This window comes from Lepus europaeus, chromosome 18, assembly GCF_033115175.1.
Source record: "Lepus europaeus isolate LE1 chromosome 18, mLepTim1.pri, whole genome shotgun sequence".
Classification (NCBI taxonomy): Eukaryota; Metazoa; Chordata; class Mammalia; order Lagomorpha; family Leporidae; genus Lepus; species Lepus europaeus.
Window position 1 is genome coordinate 39,455,115 of NC_084844.1, and position 15,914 is coordinate 39,471,028.

Sequence of the window (15,914 nt, forward strand, 5' to 3'; positions counted from 1 at the left end):
GTTCCCGAAACCACCTCGGCCCCCAGGTCCTCGGGGCGGGGGGAGGCGAAGACCAAGTGGCATCCGGAGAAGCCGCTCTGCTAGGCAGCCAGGACCAGGCGGGCTGGCGGTCTGCCTCCCTCCTTCCCAGCCCCCATGTCCTGTCCTCCCCCTGCAAGGCACAGCAGCTCCCAAGAAGCCCTGGCGGTGGTGCCAGCCAAGTTTATTCCTTGATCCCAGCCAATGGCTGCCCTTGGGAGGGTGCAGGGCAGGTGCCGGCCAGAGCCCAGACTGGCTGTAATTACCGAGATGGAGAGGTAGTGTTGGTAAGGCACCTAGACCAGCCACAGCATGGCCCCCACGTGTACCTTGCTGCAGGGGGCAAACCGCAGGGCCTCTCCGTCCCATGCTCACTGAGGATCCCCTCCTTGCAGGTCCTCAGAGCCAGAAGCAATTTTACCCATGAGCGGGTCTGTGTAATCCTCTCTGGTCTCTGGCAGCTCCTCTGGGAGGCTCTGGTGGTGGTGGGGAGGGGGGTGCTGCCTGGGCTGCGAGGGCCCAGCCTCCGAGGCCATTGCCTGCTGCTGTGGGGATGTCCCCGTGCCTTCTCCTGGCTGCCCCACCCGCCCGAGTCCTTCGCGGTCCCCAGGAGGGAACCCAGGGGAAGCCACTTCAAGGCCATCCTCACAATCCCCTTCCCCATCACGATTTTGCTGTAAATGGGTTTGGAGTGGAGCCCCAATGGGGAGCAGCTTGCCTGTACCCCCCCTTCTCCCTAGGGCTGGGCCAGGGAGCCCAGCCTACACTTTCGGATGGGGATACCAAGGCTCAGAGAGACACAGTCACTCAGCGAGGGCTAACCAGCACCAGACGGGCAGGGCAGGGTCCATGCCGGCTCTTGTCTGACCCACTTCAGGTCTTGGCTCCTGTCTGACCCACTTCAGGTCCTGCCGTCTTGCACCCATTCCCTCTGCAGGGACTGCCTGTCCCAGGAGTGTGTTACCAGGAAGCGCCCCATGTCCCACTGGCTACACACAAGGGTTGGCCTCGATGGGTTGGGTTCGAGGCCGACCTCAGACTGCACATGAAACAGCCTCTCCAAGTATGATTGGAAAACAAACAAAAAACAAAACCAGGATGCCGATGGCACAGTTTGTCCTCTGGGCTCATTGTGCAGCTTGAGAGAGGCGTACAACAGACCAGCACAGTGCACACAGCCAACAGTGCTTAAGTCCCAGAGGCTCAGCGTGTCGTCCAGGGGTGGACTCCTATCCACCCCTCACAGCCCTGCCGCAGCACCGCCTCCCCTGTGAAGCCTTCCCTGATGACCACACACACAGACTGCCGACGCCCCAGCCTCCCACTGCTGCAGCCTCATCCAGTGCCCAAGTCACTGTCTGGGATTTTGGCTGGAGGGCTTCTCGTGTCTTCTGGGTTGTGTGCTCCTAAGAGGAAGAGGGATTTGCCATTCTGTGGAGGGGCCAGGACTACACTGCAGAGTCTCAGGGATAGGGGCAGGGCAGGGTGGTTCTCACCTGTCTGTGCCAGGCTGGACTCTGCGGTCTTTTTTTTTTTAATTAATTAATTTATTTGAAAGGCAGAGTGAGAGAGAGAGAGAGAGGTCTTCCATCTGCTGGTTCCCTCCCCAGTTGGCTGCAATGGTCAGAGCTGGGCCTATCAGGAGCCAGGAGCTTCTGGATCTCCCATGTGGGTTCAGAGGCCCAGGCACTTGGGCCATCTTCCACTGCTTTCCCAGGCACATTAATGGTATCTGGATGAGAAGTGGAGCAACTGGGACTTGAACGGGCCCAAATGAGACGCCAGTGCCACAGGCGGCAGCTTTGCCCACCACGCCACAGCGCCGGCCCCTCTCCTGTCCTTTAAGTCCCATCATCGAGTCCACCTTGAGGGACGGTGTCTGAATTTGGTGGCCTTCACTGGCCCTCCTGACTGCAGAGGGCAGGGACGTTGGCATACGTTCTTCTGTGTCGTGGGCCTCAAGTTCCCTGAGCCCACAGGGGTAGCCAGGGCAAGACTACGTGCCAGGGGCCGGGGCTTCTGGAAGGGCTTGTCCTCATCCTAGGGGAAACCAAGCCTGCACGGCGCTCAGGGGACCAACCGCACAGCCGGAGCTGGCCCGGCTCGTGCTGGAGCCCACCCCCAGCGTGGGAGCCTCTGGAAGTCCCCTGGGCCCTGCATCTCACATGGGTCTGGGGCTCGCTCATCGCCCAAGGCGCTCTCCTGCCTTCCTGGGGGAGAGCGACAGATTGAAGGCGCTGGCTGCAGCGGAGACAGTCCTATAATTATCAACAGTGGATTATTTTAATTAAAACGCTTTGCATCCTCAGCTCTTAATTTCTAAAATGATTATAAATGTTATTATTAAAGAAAAATCCTTGAAGTGAGATCCATAAATCTGTGCCCGAGCTGAGACGACAGGGCGAGCTGCTGCAGCAGAGACCCAGCCCGGGCTGAGACTCTGAGCGAGGGGCGGAGGGGGTGGGAGAATAGAAGAAGGGTGGGTTCGGGACCCCACCTGCACCCCGCCCCCTCCAATTCCTGGCTCACTGGGCATTTAGGGCAGAGAAATCAGACAAGATCTGGCTCTGGAGCTTGCCTCTGTGGCTTGCTGTGTGACCTAGGGCAAGTCAGCTAACCTCTCTGAGCTTCAGGTATCATCTTTAGAGTGAAAGTCATTGCCATCTGGCAGGACTCCTTTGGGATAAGCAGACAACGTGTGTAACTCATTTGTCACAGAGTGGCTGTCTCATAGCGGTTCTGATTAGCTCCATCCTGTCCTAGGGGGGGTTCCCGGTAGCCCTCTACTCCTGCATCCTTGGGCCACCATAAGCTCAAGGGTGGTGTCCCTTCCACTGCAGAGCTCCTAGGAGGGGGCCCTGGGCAGTGCTTGCTGCTGGACCCCTGTCCCGGGGCCCAGGGCTGCAGCATGGGTTTGAGCAGCATTGCAGCAAGGGGGCAGGGCAGGAGGAGGTGGGGGGGCTCGCCCTCCCCAGTGACACACTCGGCCCTGGAGACCCAGAGAGGGACATGTCTGGGGTCAGGACGCCTGGCTCCTGCTCTGAGCTCGCTCCCTTGACCCCCACCCCGTCCGCTGCCCACCCAAGCGGTGCCATCCTGAGCCGATCCCGTCTCTCTGTGGACCTTAGCTCCCTCCTGGGTGAGATGGGCAGGGTAATCGCCGGCCCGCTGACCTCCCAGGCTGGTGCTGGGCCCAGCTGAGATGATGGGTCTGAAAGTGCTTTGTAAGCGGGAGCGCAGGAAGCCGATGCGGGAGATTATTAACATGAATATTAATGAGCTCGCTCGCGTTGGCCCCTGGCCTCAGAGCAGACAGGCGTCGGGAGCCTGGCTACGGCTTGCACGGAGGTTGGGCTCGGCCTTTCTCTGCGTGGTCCTCTCCAGATTCCTGTGCAGGTGCAGCATTGAGGGGAGACCCAGGGGCACTTCCCCCAAAGCACCCAGCTGTGGGCGTGGGGGTGCTGGGGGCCTGTGGGGCAGCCACAGAGGACGCTGACTTTCTCGTCTGGGGCTGGGCTGCCTCCTGTGGGCCCCACTGAAGGCAGATGGGCTTCCAGCCTGTTCCGATGCCCGCCGTCCCTAGAAGTCTGGCCAGGCCTCCTGGGGGAAATGGCCAGCTGGGAGAGGTGCGGGCCGAGCAGCACCCAGGTGCTTCTTAGCATCTACCTCCTGCCCCTCTCCTCCCACACTCACGTGCCAGGCCCCCACGTGTGCAAACATGGCTGATCTGTGTCCCGGGCCAGTCGATCGCTGGTCGTTCACTCCAGGGGTCACTAAAGGCTTGTTAAATACCTCGGATGTGCCAACACAGTGCCAGGCATTGGACAGGGAGGTGGACGAGACCCTGCCCTGTTGTGAAGGCCCAGAGGGCCTGCAGACAGGCCCCTACACTACCTGCCAAGCCTGGGAGCCACGGGAGCCTACTGGAGCCTGCGCGAAAGGGGAGGTTTTCAGGAAAGACTTCCCGGAGGAAGTTGTGTCTGCGCTGAGCCTGGAGGGGGGACGTGTGTACTCAACCCCCATTGTCTAACCCAAATGGAACGTTCCAGTTTCCTGTCTCCGAGAAGGAGGCACAGATCCACGAGGCTAAATCCCTGGTGAGCCTCCCCCAGCATCTGCCTTCAGGGCTTGAGAGGCAGAAGCCCAAGCCAGGGTTTGCACCCCAGCTCCAGCGGGCTGTACCCCTGGGCCTCCTCCCTGGGGAGACAGGAGGGGGTCCTGAGGATGCTGGAGGATGGCTTTTATGCACAGAACTCAGAAAGGGGCGAGCGCCTGGCCTTCCTTGCCGGGTCAGCGTGCGGTGCTGGAGGTATTTCTGTGGAGCCAGCAGGTCGGGGGCTGCCGAGCTCAGCAGCAGCTTCCTCTCGGTATTTGGTGATTCATTTGTGCCAATCACTAGGTTTAAGACTGTGAAGGTATACAAGATGTCTGTGTGCTGAAGGTGGTGGTGGGCAGAACGAGGCCTGTGAGTACTCCCAAGCACAGGGAGTCCTGCATGCAGAGGGGTCTCACACACGCAGGCTGGGGCGCACGTGCCCATACCCCCGCTTCTGCCCAGCGACATCACCACATGCCTGAGAGTTCGCGCCGGCCCATCCCGCACCGCCCGAGTATCCCGGGCTCACGCACCCTTGCTCAGGAGCGTCTGTCTTAATGGCAGAGCCAACATCCTGTTGCATGTTAACATGAGACTGTACAAACTAAAATGCAGATTTAGAAAATTAACCATCTATGCAAATAACCCAATTCTAAGGAGACTTTGATGAGCGCTGTGATAAAGAATCCAAATTCTGGGCCTTGTGAGGGAGAGAACATTCCAGGGCATTCTGGAAGGAGAGAGCTCTTGAGCTTAGACAGGAAGGCTGATAGGGTTTTCCCTGAGCAGGATAGGATTGCCTGATGGCTTTTTCTTCTTCCCTGTTGCTGTAGGATAATGGGCACAGAGACACAGGCAACTTGCTCCGGGGCATGCAATTAGCGAGGGGAGAATGTAAGAGGATGCAGAGCCTGGAGCTGCTGGGGCCCGGTCCCACTGTGAGATCCCAGGCCTCAAGTTCTGCCTTCCCCGTGAATCCCTGGAAGTGAGGGGTGTGCTGCCCGGGGCCATGTGGGGCCTCCTGGGACCCACCCGGGGTTACTGAGGGGCTCCTTTCCCCTGTGCTGTCTCCATCCTGGGTAACTTAGGACTTGAAACAGAGAAGGACCTTGGTCCAGCTCTGTGCAGCCCCCATGTGAGACAAGAAGAAGGTTCCAGATGGGGAGCCCCCGGGGCCCTCACATGGGCCCATGCTGGAGCCATGAGAAGTCTTTCCAAGGGGATGACCCCCAGTTTCTGGTCATGCCTGCAAGGGTAACACAGGGTCTCACCATCTCAGCAAGGATGGTGGGAGGAGCCTGTTTTTGGGTGACCGTGGGCAGTAATCACCGGTTGTACTTGGGAGGATGCCCAGAGCTTCCTACAGAGCCGCCAGGCCTTGCTGGTGCAGCCTCACCTCCAGACCAACGTCTCCTAGGACAACCCCAGACACCAAGCCCTACAGAGGGGAGGAGGAGTACCCCCTCTCCCCGGGATGTGGGACGGTTCCTCCTCATCACCTGCCAATCCATCACCCTCCCATTGTTCACTCGGCAGCACTGTGGCTGCCCGTGCCTGCAGGAGGACACGAACCAGCTCTGAACTGTTCCGCTGTGCCTCCCAAGTGCTCCCTGGAGCCTGGGTCCAGTCTAGACCACACTGAGTGCCTATTGACAGATAACTGAATTTGACCTTGATGGAACCCCAGTTTGTTGCTTTGTAAAGTGGGCGCAGTTAAGATCTACTTCATGTAATCACTGGGTAGGTGACATGAAGCAAAAGACTGGGTGTGCACCGAGCCCTTGGTAGATGATACTGGCCACTGCTAACAGGAAACTCGCTCACACCCCACTGGGCGTTGCTGCCACTCCCACACCTGGGAGACTTAGAATGAGGAAACACAAACTCCGAAAGGAGCTTCAGGCTGGCTCCCAGGCAGGCTGGCCCCCTGGGTGTCCTAGGACTCTGCTGTCTCCACACATGCCTACTGCAGGCCCTGGAGAGGTCGCGTGGCCTCTCCTTGCCTCTGTGGGTCTACCATGGCTGACGGCGTGGGAGCAGATGCACAGGCATGGTGGAGACGCCGCCCGTGTAGAACTGAGTGCCCTCCCGACAGGTACCACCCTCGTTGGCCATTCAGGACCCATCTTCCCCGTCCCATTTGTCCTTCAGCATCCTTCCCTCCCTAGCTCAGAGCATTTGTATGAGCGAGGCATCTCCAGCCACTGCCTTCTCACCACCTGCTCCTGGGGCTCCCTCCCCACCTGAAGCCACCGATACATATGCAAAGGCCGGTGTATTAATTTGTGTTTGCGTACGGAGCCTGGGACACTGCTGAGAAAGGGGATTAGGCGGTGGCAGTGGGTGGGAGGCAACAGATGGCTTGATTGCTTTTACCTGTTGCTAATTTGTTTGCCAACAGTTCCTCGTTTGTGTTTAATAGCGCCCAGACCCCGAGGCGGCAGGGTGCCCGGCACCTGATGGCAGGCTACAGCCCTTCATCCTTGTGTGGAGTGGGGGTTCAGGTGGTCTGCATTGGAATTAAATACCAGAATCTGGAAGTTGGTTGCTCTTCCTTGCTCTGACTCCGAATTTCCCTGGGACTGGCACTCAGAACCTTGTGGAGTGGATGAGTGGCAGGAAGAATGCTGAGCCTGGAGGTGCCTGGGCAGAGGCTCCTGGTAATCAGCTGTGCGACCTTGGCTGGGTCACTTAGCACCCCTGGACCCCATTTGCTTGGTCAGGAAGTGGGCATCATCGCACCTGCCCTCTCTACTTTGCAGATTGCTTGGAGGGTGACCCAAGATGACAGATCCGAGAGCACTCTGACACGTGCAATGGGCTATAATAGTGCAACATTATTTGCTGGCAGAGCAGGTAACAGTTTGGATGCTGGTGTCAGCCAGCCCTGGACTGAGCTCCGACTAGGCTACTTGCACAGGTAGGGTTGGGGGTGAGATGGCTGAGCTCTCAGAGCTTGAGCCTCTGTTCCTCTCCAGCAGGGGACAAACAGTCCCTGCCTTGCAGAGTGCCTGGGCAGGTTAGCTCAGGCTTCCCAGATGTGTGCACACACCCAGCGTCTTCCAGCCTGCCTGCACCTCAGTCCTGGGATGCCCACTGTGCCTCCGAACCCAGCTGATGACTCTCTCCCCTGGGCCATGCGCCCGGTGGAAGTCTGCAGGGGGTCACTTCTTCCCCAGTGGGATGGTAACTGAGGGCCTCCTACTGCCTGTAGGGAACCCCAGGCAAGCTCCCTCCTGGAGTTAGGGAGGGGGCAGCTCCTGTTCCCACGGGCAGGGCCTAGGACACAGCAGGCTCCTGTCCCTGTTTTCACACCTGGCCTCCAGGTGCTCCCAGCTCCTGCTCGGGGCTCAGCCTGACTCTTGGCTTTCCTGTTGAGTCTCTAAGATCTGTCACCAAGAAAGGCCCTGCTGCTTAGGTGAGCCGGCACGCTGCTTTGGCGTATAGTCAGGAATCTGGCGGCTACATCACCGTGCCTTGCAGACAGCCCAGTGAGAGCATGGGGGGCCTTCCTTTGAATGAATCTTTTCTCTGTCTCCATTACTCACTTGTTCTGTGGCCATGGGCAAGCAGTTACCATATCTGAGCGTCCCTGGGAGGGGACTGCCTTCATCCCAGGGTAAGGCCCCCCGGTCAGTGTCAGGCAGCTCCCTGGCACTTGGGGATGAGTGATGGGCGAGTGCTGGGTCCGTGGAGGCCGAGAGGCATGGCTTTTGTCAGAAATCACAGAGAAAACAAGGCCTGGGACTTTGTCAAGAAAGCATCCTTTTGAGAAACTTGCTTCGGGGGTTATCGACTGAGAAGTCACTTTATCTCAGCGCCTGTGACTGTGTCTCAGGGAAATGTGCAATTATTAGAAGAGATAAGGCTCGAGAGGAATGGAAGGCGGCAGACTGTTTTAGAGGAGGGAGGGGGAAAGTGGAGGGGGAGCTGGGGGCGGGGTGTGGGCTCTGCTGCCGGGTGCTGGGGGGGGCGGGGAGAAGAAGCAGGGGTGGGGAGGGAGGTGGAAGTGGGAGGAGAGGGAGAGGGAGAGGGAGGGGCGGTGACAGGAGTCTTGCTTGTCCCTGACCGCTCCCCTTGTGCTCTTACATGGGATCCTAGCAGCCTGTTAGGTAGTGCCCCCTGCCATTTCCACATTGCCTTTGGAGAACTCATCCAGTGGTTTGGGAGGGCCCCCTTGACCTTGGCCTTGGGTAGAGGGCTTTCTCTCACGGTTAGGTTAGGTCTTTACTCTCGAGCAGTTTCTCCTTTCCTGGGTGCACGGCATGGGGACAAGGCCGGGTTTGAATGGGGAGCCCTCCGGGTGCTGGCTGCAGACTCGGCAAGTTGCAGATGTCTCACAAAACGTTTGATGATGACTTCTGCATCCCCAGGCCTCCAGTACGGTGCCCAGCATGAGGGCACAGGGATCATGACCCCACTTTCCCAGTCCCACGGGGAGGACCCCTGTACCAGGCAAGTGCACGCAGCCAACTCGGAGCTACAGAGCAGGGTGCCATGAGCCAGGCAGCTCCAGCGCTGAGCCGTGTGGGATATCATGGAAATGTTCCTGTGTTCACCTCCACCCTGCCCTTGAACCTGGGGGAAGCCTCTTCCACATTGCTCTGCCTGGACCCCCTCTCTCTCCCCAGCCATCAGGGGAAGAAGGAGGGCCTGGCTCAGGCCAGGTCGGGTGTCTGTGGCTCTGAATGCATTTTTTGCTCAAACGTCATGCCGCCCCAGAGGCTGCTTGGCACCGTTCTTGGTCACAGGTGACAGCACTGAGGCTGCTGAAGGTCAACGACTCGCCCACCATCCTTGTGGCCCGTGGAACACACAGATGCCTGACCTCTTCTGCTCCTCTTCCCGGCTAGTGCACTTCTCACACACAGCCGAGCGGTAAGGCTTTGCATCCCTTCTCGCTCAGAAATCCTACTACCCTGAGACTCCGGGACTTCCACAGACTCTAAGGCAACTTGCCCCGTCGTCCGCTTGGCTGCTGCCTGCCTCTCTTCTCCAGGCAGGTGCAGGTACTGTGCTGCTTGTGGTTAGCCACCTAGATCATGGTGAGAGAGAGTAGGCCATGGAGAGCCGTGGCTGTAATGGAGGAGCAAGGGTTTGTCTCTGCGTGTGTGTGACCAGGAGGCAGCTGTGGAACTCCACGGAAGCAGCCCTAGCCTTGATGGTGCACTTGACTAACGGTGTACCAAGAAGGCTGTTCTTGGGAACCTAGCGACCGGTGACTTAGAACGCGATGCTGGATCTGCTCTGAAAACCGTGCAGCAAGACCCTGCTGGGGAAGTCGAGTGGAAGCTTGCCGGCAGCAGGGGGAGGCCGGGATGGCGGCGAGCCACTGGGAAGGACAGAGTGGGGCAGCTGCCCAGGGCAAGCGGCCCCGGGGACGAGACGCGGCTGCTGCCCGTCAGCCTCTCCTCACGGGACCTCCCCATCTTGCATGCACACAGCTTCTCCAAGGCAGCGCAGCCCTGGGTGAGGGTGGAATATTTACGGGACCGTGCACATTTTGAGGAAATTACTCTGTGTTTAACGCAGGCATTCCAGAGCTCCATGCCAAAGTTTTCATCAGCTTGTGGAGATATGAGTAAAACATGAGGGTTTCTCATAAAGCCAAATGTATTCATTTTCAATAGGACTGTCCTTTTTTCTGGGGTTGTATCTTCCCAGCTATGGAAAAATCCTGTTCTCTCTGAAAAGATGGTGATTGGAGACCCGAGTTTATTTCTTGAGTATCTGCACTTGGCAGTGCTCAAAGCTGGCATCTGTATATGAATCCTCCCATTTGCTCCTTCAGATTTTTGCTGAACTACCGAATCCTCAGGCCTGAGGACCAGGGGGCTGTACTTTGTCAGCCGTTGTTTGGATCAACTCCTGTCTCCGTGTGGGACAATCTGGCTTCTGCTTAGCACAGTCTTTGGAATCCAGACATCTACACCCCATGCTTCAGTTTCATAACTTTTTTCCCCATATACAGGGAAATAGATATGGGGGCCCACAAACCCCATAGTCTGGGGGACGGGGACAATTCCGTCGCAAGATCGAACCTCTTTGCTTTTCTGCACCGGATGCTGTGTGTGGCTCTGAGGCCTGCGCAGTCTTAGGATGACTCCACAGGCCGGACGGAGGTGGTGGATATGAACGGAAGGGCTGTGTCTCAGTCGTGCAGCCTGTTTGAAGCCTGGGCTTAAACGCCATGCACTTACTTCTCAAGTTTCAAGGCTGGCAATCCCAGATCAGGGTGCTGGCAGCTTGGGCTCTGGGGGAGGTCCTCCTCCTTGTCTTCTTGCTGTGTCCTCATGGGAGGGAAGGACAGCTGGCCTTGTTTTATCAGGGCACTAATCCCATGGCAGAGGGCTCCAGCCTCATGACCCAGTTGGTTCTCAATGGCCCCAGCTCCAGTGCCATGATTTAGGGATCAAGGTCAATCACGGTGGAGGCCAAGGGAATTTAGACGCAAATGTGGTCTGGGGTGAGCAGTGTTGCTGGGAGCACCATCCATGATGGCCAACAGTTAGGGCTGGAGCACTACCTGGAGCAGGGTGCAAGTTCAGAAGTGCAGGTGCCAAAATCACACCTGTGACGCAACACTACTGAGTCAGGCAGAACAGGGGGCGGGACAGCATCAGTCATTCTTGCTTACCATTGGTTATGGGCTTGCTTCCTGTGGAGACTGAACTTCAGCCTCTGTTCTCAGTGCTGGGGCTGAGAAGGCCAGGTCCAGTTGTCAGCTGGTTCAGCTTGATGAGGGCTCACTTTCTGGCTTGTAGAAAGCTGGGCTCACATGGTGAGGGAAGACAGGGGCAGGTGAGTTGTAGGGGAGAGAGGCATCTCACCGGTATTTCTTCTTATAAAGTTCTGGATTCTGTATCATTAGGGCCTTGTCCTTATGACCTCATTTCCCCTTGGTCTGCTCTATGCCCTTCTCCAAGGGCAGCCATATTTGCGATCAGGGCTTCAACCTAGGAGTGTGCTAGGGGACACGGTTCAGAGCAGAGCAGCCCTCTGCCACCCAGACCCCTCTCTGGGTTCCAAATGGAATTGGGAAGCAGCCAAGCCAGGGCCCAGAGGGAGGCCTGGCCTCATCCTCTAGACCACAAACTGGGTGGCTGACCTGGGGCTTCTCTCAGGTTTAAGAGAAGGGACTTGAGAAACCACGTCAGGCCTCCAGGCCGCAGCCACCTTCCCCAGCCGGGCTCTGCTGCCGTGGGGGCTCTGGAGAACAGCCTCCAATGGTCACACACAGCTCCTGTGACCTCCACTCTGCCTAAAGGCAGCTGACAGTTCTGATATCTCCTGCTCTGATCTGAACACCCGCCTGTCTCTCCTGCTCTCCCCAGGCTGTCTACAGGCATCTCCTGTGCCACGTGGCCCCAGCTGAGCTACTGCCACTGTCCCCATCCCAGGGAAAGGCAATCCCATTCTCCCACATGCTCAGGCAAACCCCGAGGTCCCCCCATCCCTACCTCTCCACCCTGGTCTGAGCCATTATTCCAAATGACACAGAATAGCAGCTACTTACATATGTTTGCACTGTTGGCACCGAGTCATCCAGGGATTTAAAGTATAGAGGAGGACGTGCAAAGGGTCCAGGCAAATGCTATGCCCTTGTCTACAAGGCCTGGAGCCCCTGCAGGGTTTGGAATGCAGGGACAAGGAACCAAGTCCCTGTGAACACCCAAGGCCAACTGTCCCACGGGAGACCCCCACCCACAGCCCCAATCAAAGCACTCAGACACTGGAAGACCACAGACTGGGAGACTCCTCTGGGCATGACGTCCCGAGGAGAGAGATCAGAGAGACCAGAGGCTGAGTGGCCGTGACCAGGGACGGCTGGAAAGTGGGATGAACTGCAAACGAGGGATCCCATCAGTAAGAGATGTTCCGAACCAGATAGTTGGTGATCATTGCACAACTTGATCCCTGAACCTCATGAGTGACCAGTTAAAATGGTGAACTATATGGTAGGTCCATTGTTTTTTAAATGAATGTCCCTTAGGCAAGGCTCCCTTACTTAGGACTCCCCAGAAGGGGGTGATGGGAGGCCAGGGAAGTTTGGGGCCCCTTTCCTTTCGGCTGCCACCGTCTGCTCACAGTGCCGGAGAGGAGTAGGGATGGGGCGGGACCCGGCTGGCTCAGCATGGGGATGGACCGGAAGGCTGGGCCTGGGACTGTGCTTGGGGTGGGCGTGGGGGAGACCTGGAGTCAGCCAAGGCTTCAGAGAAACAAGGGAAGAAATGAAAGCTGTGGAGAGCCTCGGGCCGCCCTGGGAGTGGGAAGGGCATTCGACGAATACATCATGGGAACAAGAGATACTTGAAAGCTGCCTGGCCCATTAATAAATGAGAAGGGAAATAAAATTAATGATGATGATAAAAATGGCTGAGCCGCTGAAGTGCTTTGTAAAATTGGTCTTTAACAAGGAAAAGAAAAAAATCTTGGGGATGGCCAATTAGAAGAGGCAGAAGCCTTGTCAATATAGTTGATGGAAGACGGGAGAGAGAATACTTAGAAAAATTGGGCGATACCTACCGGTCCAAACGGCCGCGTCCGGATGGAAGCCTGGGCGCCTGCAGGGAGTTAGCTGATGAGCTGAGGAAGCCCTTGACAGGTCCTGTGACTGTACATACATCTGGGGGGGGAGGGGCAGAATCAATGAAGATCCAAGAGCTTGGGGCACGGAGGGAAAGGAAGTGCTGGATGCTGAGCTCTTCCCGGGCTGCTGCCACGAGAGCTGCACAGCCCAGGTTCTGCTGTTAATCCCGCTAGCGATGAGCCCATTGCAAGGGCAGGGCAGGGGAGGCTCAGGGTGATCACATGACTCTCCAGGACGCTGCCACTCGCAGTGGTGGTGCCAGAATTTGAGTCCATGATTTTTGGGTTCCAAAGCAGATTCTTCTCCATCTACTGGCTGCTTATTCTAACTCTCAATGGGAGTGTTTGATTGCACCTGTCAGAGAGCACCCCCTGCCCACGTGTTAATGTCCTATCTCCAGGAGCCTCCTTTAAGCCTGACAACACAGAGGGCTGTCTTCTTTATCTTTATGTATCATGCATTGATTGATTTTCCAAAGGCAGAGAGAGAGAAAAAGAGAGAGAGGTGGAGGGGGGAGAGGGAGAGAGAATCTTCCATCCACTGACTCATTCCTCCATGCACCCAGTGGCCAGGACTAGACCAGACCAAAACAGAGATCTGGGAAGTCAGCCCAGGTCTCCCATGTGGGTGGCAGGGACCCAACCACTCGAGCTGTCACTGCTTAAACATCCCACAGTGTGCACCAGCAGGGAGCTAGAGTCAGGAGCTGGAGGTGGGACTTGAACCAGGCCCTCTGATGTGCAATGTGGGCAGCTCACCTGGCCTGCAGTGCCACTGCTGCTGCTGTCACCCTGAGTCTCTGCCCCTCTAGCCCCAGCCTCTGTCCACACTGCTCCCCTCAGAACAGGCCATCTGCACAAACCTTGCTGGCCTGGCTCACCTCTGCTCCCATGCCTGAGCGCCCCTCTGGAGCTGCCCCTCCCCCAAGCACTTGGGTGGCCTGGGAGCCCCTAAGCGAGCTGTGCTTAGACCTCCGACCCCCTCCCCCAGCCCGAGGTAGGCAAGGTGCTGCTCACGACACCCACATCCCATAGTGGAGTGCCTCCTTGAAGTCCTGGCTCCTCCGCCTCCAGGCCAGCTCCTTGCTAGGCACCCTGGGTGGTTCAAAGAGCTTGAGCCCCTGCCACCACATGGGAGACTCAGATGGAGCACCTGGCTCCTGGCTTGGGCTTGACCCAGCCCTGGCTATTGTGGATATTTAGGGAGTGAACCAGTAGAAGGAAGATTCCTCTCTCTCTCTCTCTCTCTCTCCTCTCTCTCTCTCTGTCTCTCACTGTGTGTGTGTATGTGTGTGTGTATGTCCCGGCCCACCCAGTTCCTCATGGGTGCCATGGCAGGACACCCAGCCTGGCTTCTCACAGCCCTGCACCTGAGCCTTCCCCACACGCCCTGCGTGGTCGCACATTCACGCTGCCGACTGGCCCCCACCAAGCTCCCCAAGCCAAAGCTGCAGCCCCCCAGATTCTCCCCCAGTGAGCTCCCTGCAGATCCCAGGGCTGAGACGTCAGCAGAGGGGCCTGGTGGCCAGGGACCAAGATTGGGAGGCCCCAGCTGCAGTGGGGAACATCTGGGTGCGAGAGAGGAGGGAAGAAAGGAGGCGGCCAGGAGCACAAAGTGACCAGGGCCAAAACAGCCCGTTGGCTGTGCCGCAGCAGGCAGGGCCCGGAGACGTCAACCTGCCAGCTAAAACGCCCCATGAATATTTAACAGCCGTCAATATTTAATTAGTGCAGACAGATTAACTCTGAAATCACACACTCCGGGGCTGGGCTCCCCCTCTCCTGGAGGAGGAGGGTTGTCAGGAAGAGAGGGGGAGACTAAGCTGCCACTGTGTGGCCACCTCCCCCTGCAGAGAAGCTGGGGACAGTGACACTTGCTGAGAGAGGCCCGAGGAAGGGCTGCATCCCTGGGTGCTGGGGTGGGGGTGGGCATGGCCGCACCTGCGCAGGGGCCGGGGAGGGGGCCGAGGGCCCTTGGCGCCTGCCTCTCCACCCGCGCGGCTCCAGGAGCAGGTGTCACACGTAATTACCTCTGTGCCTTCGGCGTTCCTGGCTTAAGCTGGTGATGGCATCCGCAGGATACCAGGAGTCTTTTATCCCTGTGAGTTTCTCGGAGTTTTATCACATCCTGTGCCGGGTTTTATGTAATGGAGTATCCCTCGACTTCAGGCTCTGGAAATGAATTGCCGCCGCTGATGTCGGTTTTTCCCAAACATTTGGTCAGGGACTTGTAAGGTGACAGAGCTGGACGGAGCTCTGCCCGCCTGCCCGCGCTGGGGTTTCCCTTCCAGCACAAAGCAGGGCTTGTGGTCCATGGATACATCTCCTTGCTTTATAACCTCGTGCCTCTGGGCACACTGCATTTTCTTCTCTGAAGATTAGCTTGTTTATTTACTGTATTTATTTAAAGGCAGAGAGACAGGGAGCTCCCAACTGCAGGTTCACTCCTCAAATGCCCACACCAGCTGGAGCTGAAGCCGGGAGTCAGGGGCTCAACCCGGGTCTCCCACAGGGGTGGCAGGAACCCACGTACTTGAGCCCTCACATCCCTGCCTCCCAACGTGGGCAGCAGCAGAGGGAGGGACAGGCACCCTGAGGGGCGTCTCACCCGCGGCCCCACACACCGGCCCCGTGTGCTGTGCTTTCTGCCTCTTCTCCTCCCAGACGTGACTGGGTTCTCCCCCCACCCCAGAAACTTTCCTTGATGTCCTACTGTGTCACCACCTGCATCCCCCAGGCTGAGCTCCTCGAAGAGAAGCTGAAACTCCTGGAGCAAGTCCTGCCTCCCTGGGCGCTGGGCCCCTCGTGATTTCTTTCACGTTTTAATCTGTTGAGACACGGAGTTTTCCATAGTAACCGGAGAGCTGTCCACGCACGCTGTGTAGATGGCTTGTGTACTGGCTGGTGACTGCTGCACAGAAACCAGCCCCAGGCTGTCGGGGATGTGTGCCAGGGGCACTGGTGCCCGAGGCTTGCCATGAGTGGAGGTGGGTGGGTCTAAGACCAGCCAGGCAATTCCACTTCGAGCCACAGCGGCTGGGGCAGCACGAGTCCCACCCAAGACCGGGAGGTGGCCTGTGTGGCTGTGCTCCAAGTGTGCGTCACCCACCCTGAACTGAGCTGGCTGGGGCATGTGCAGAGTGGCAGGAGGAGGTGCCGCCACACAGACACAGGCCACGCCCTTGCTGTGGCCATGCTGCTAACATCTCTG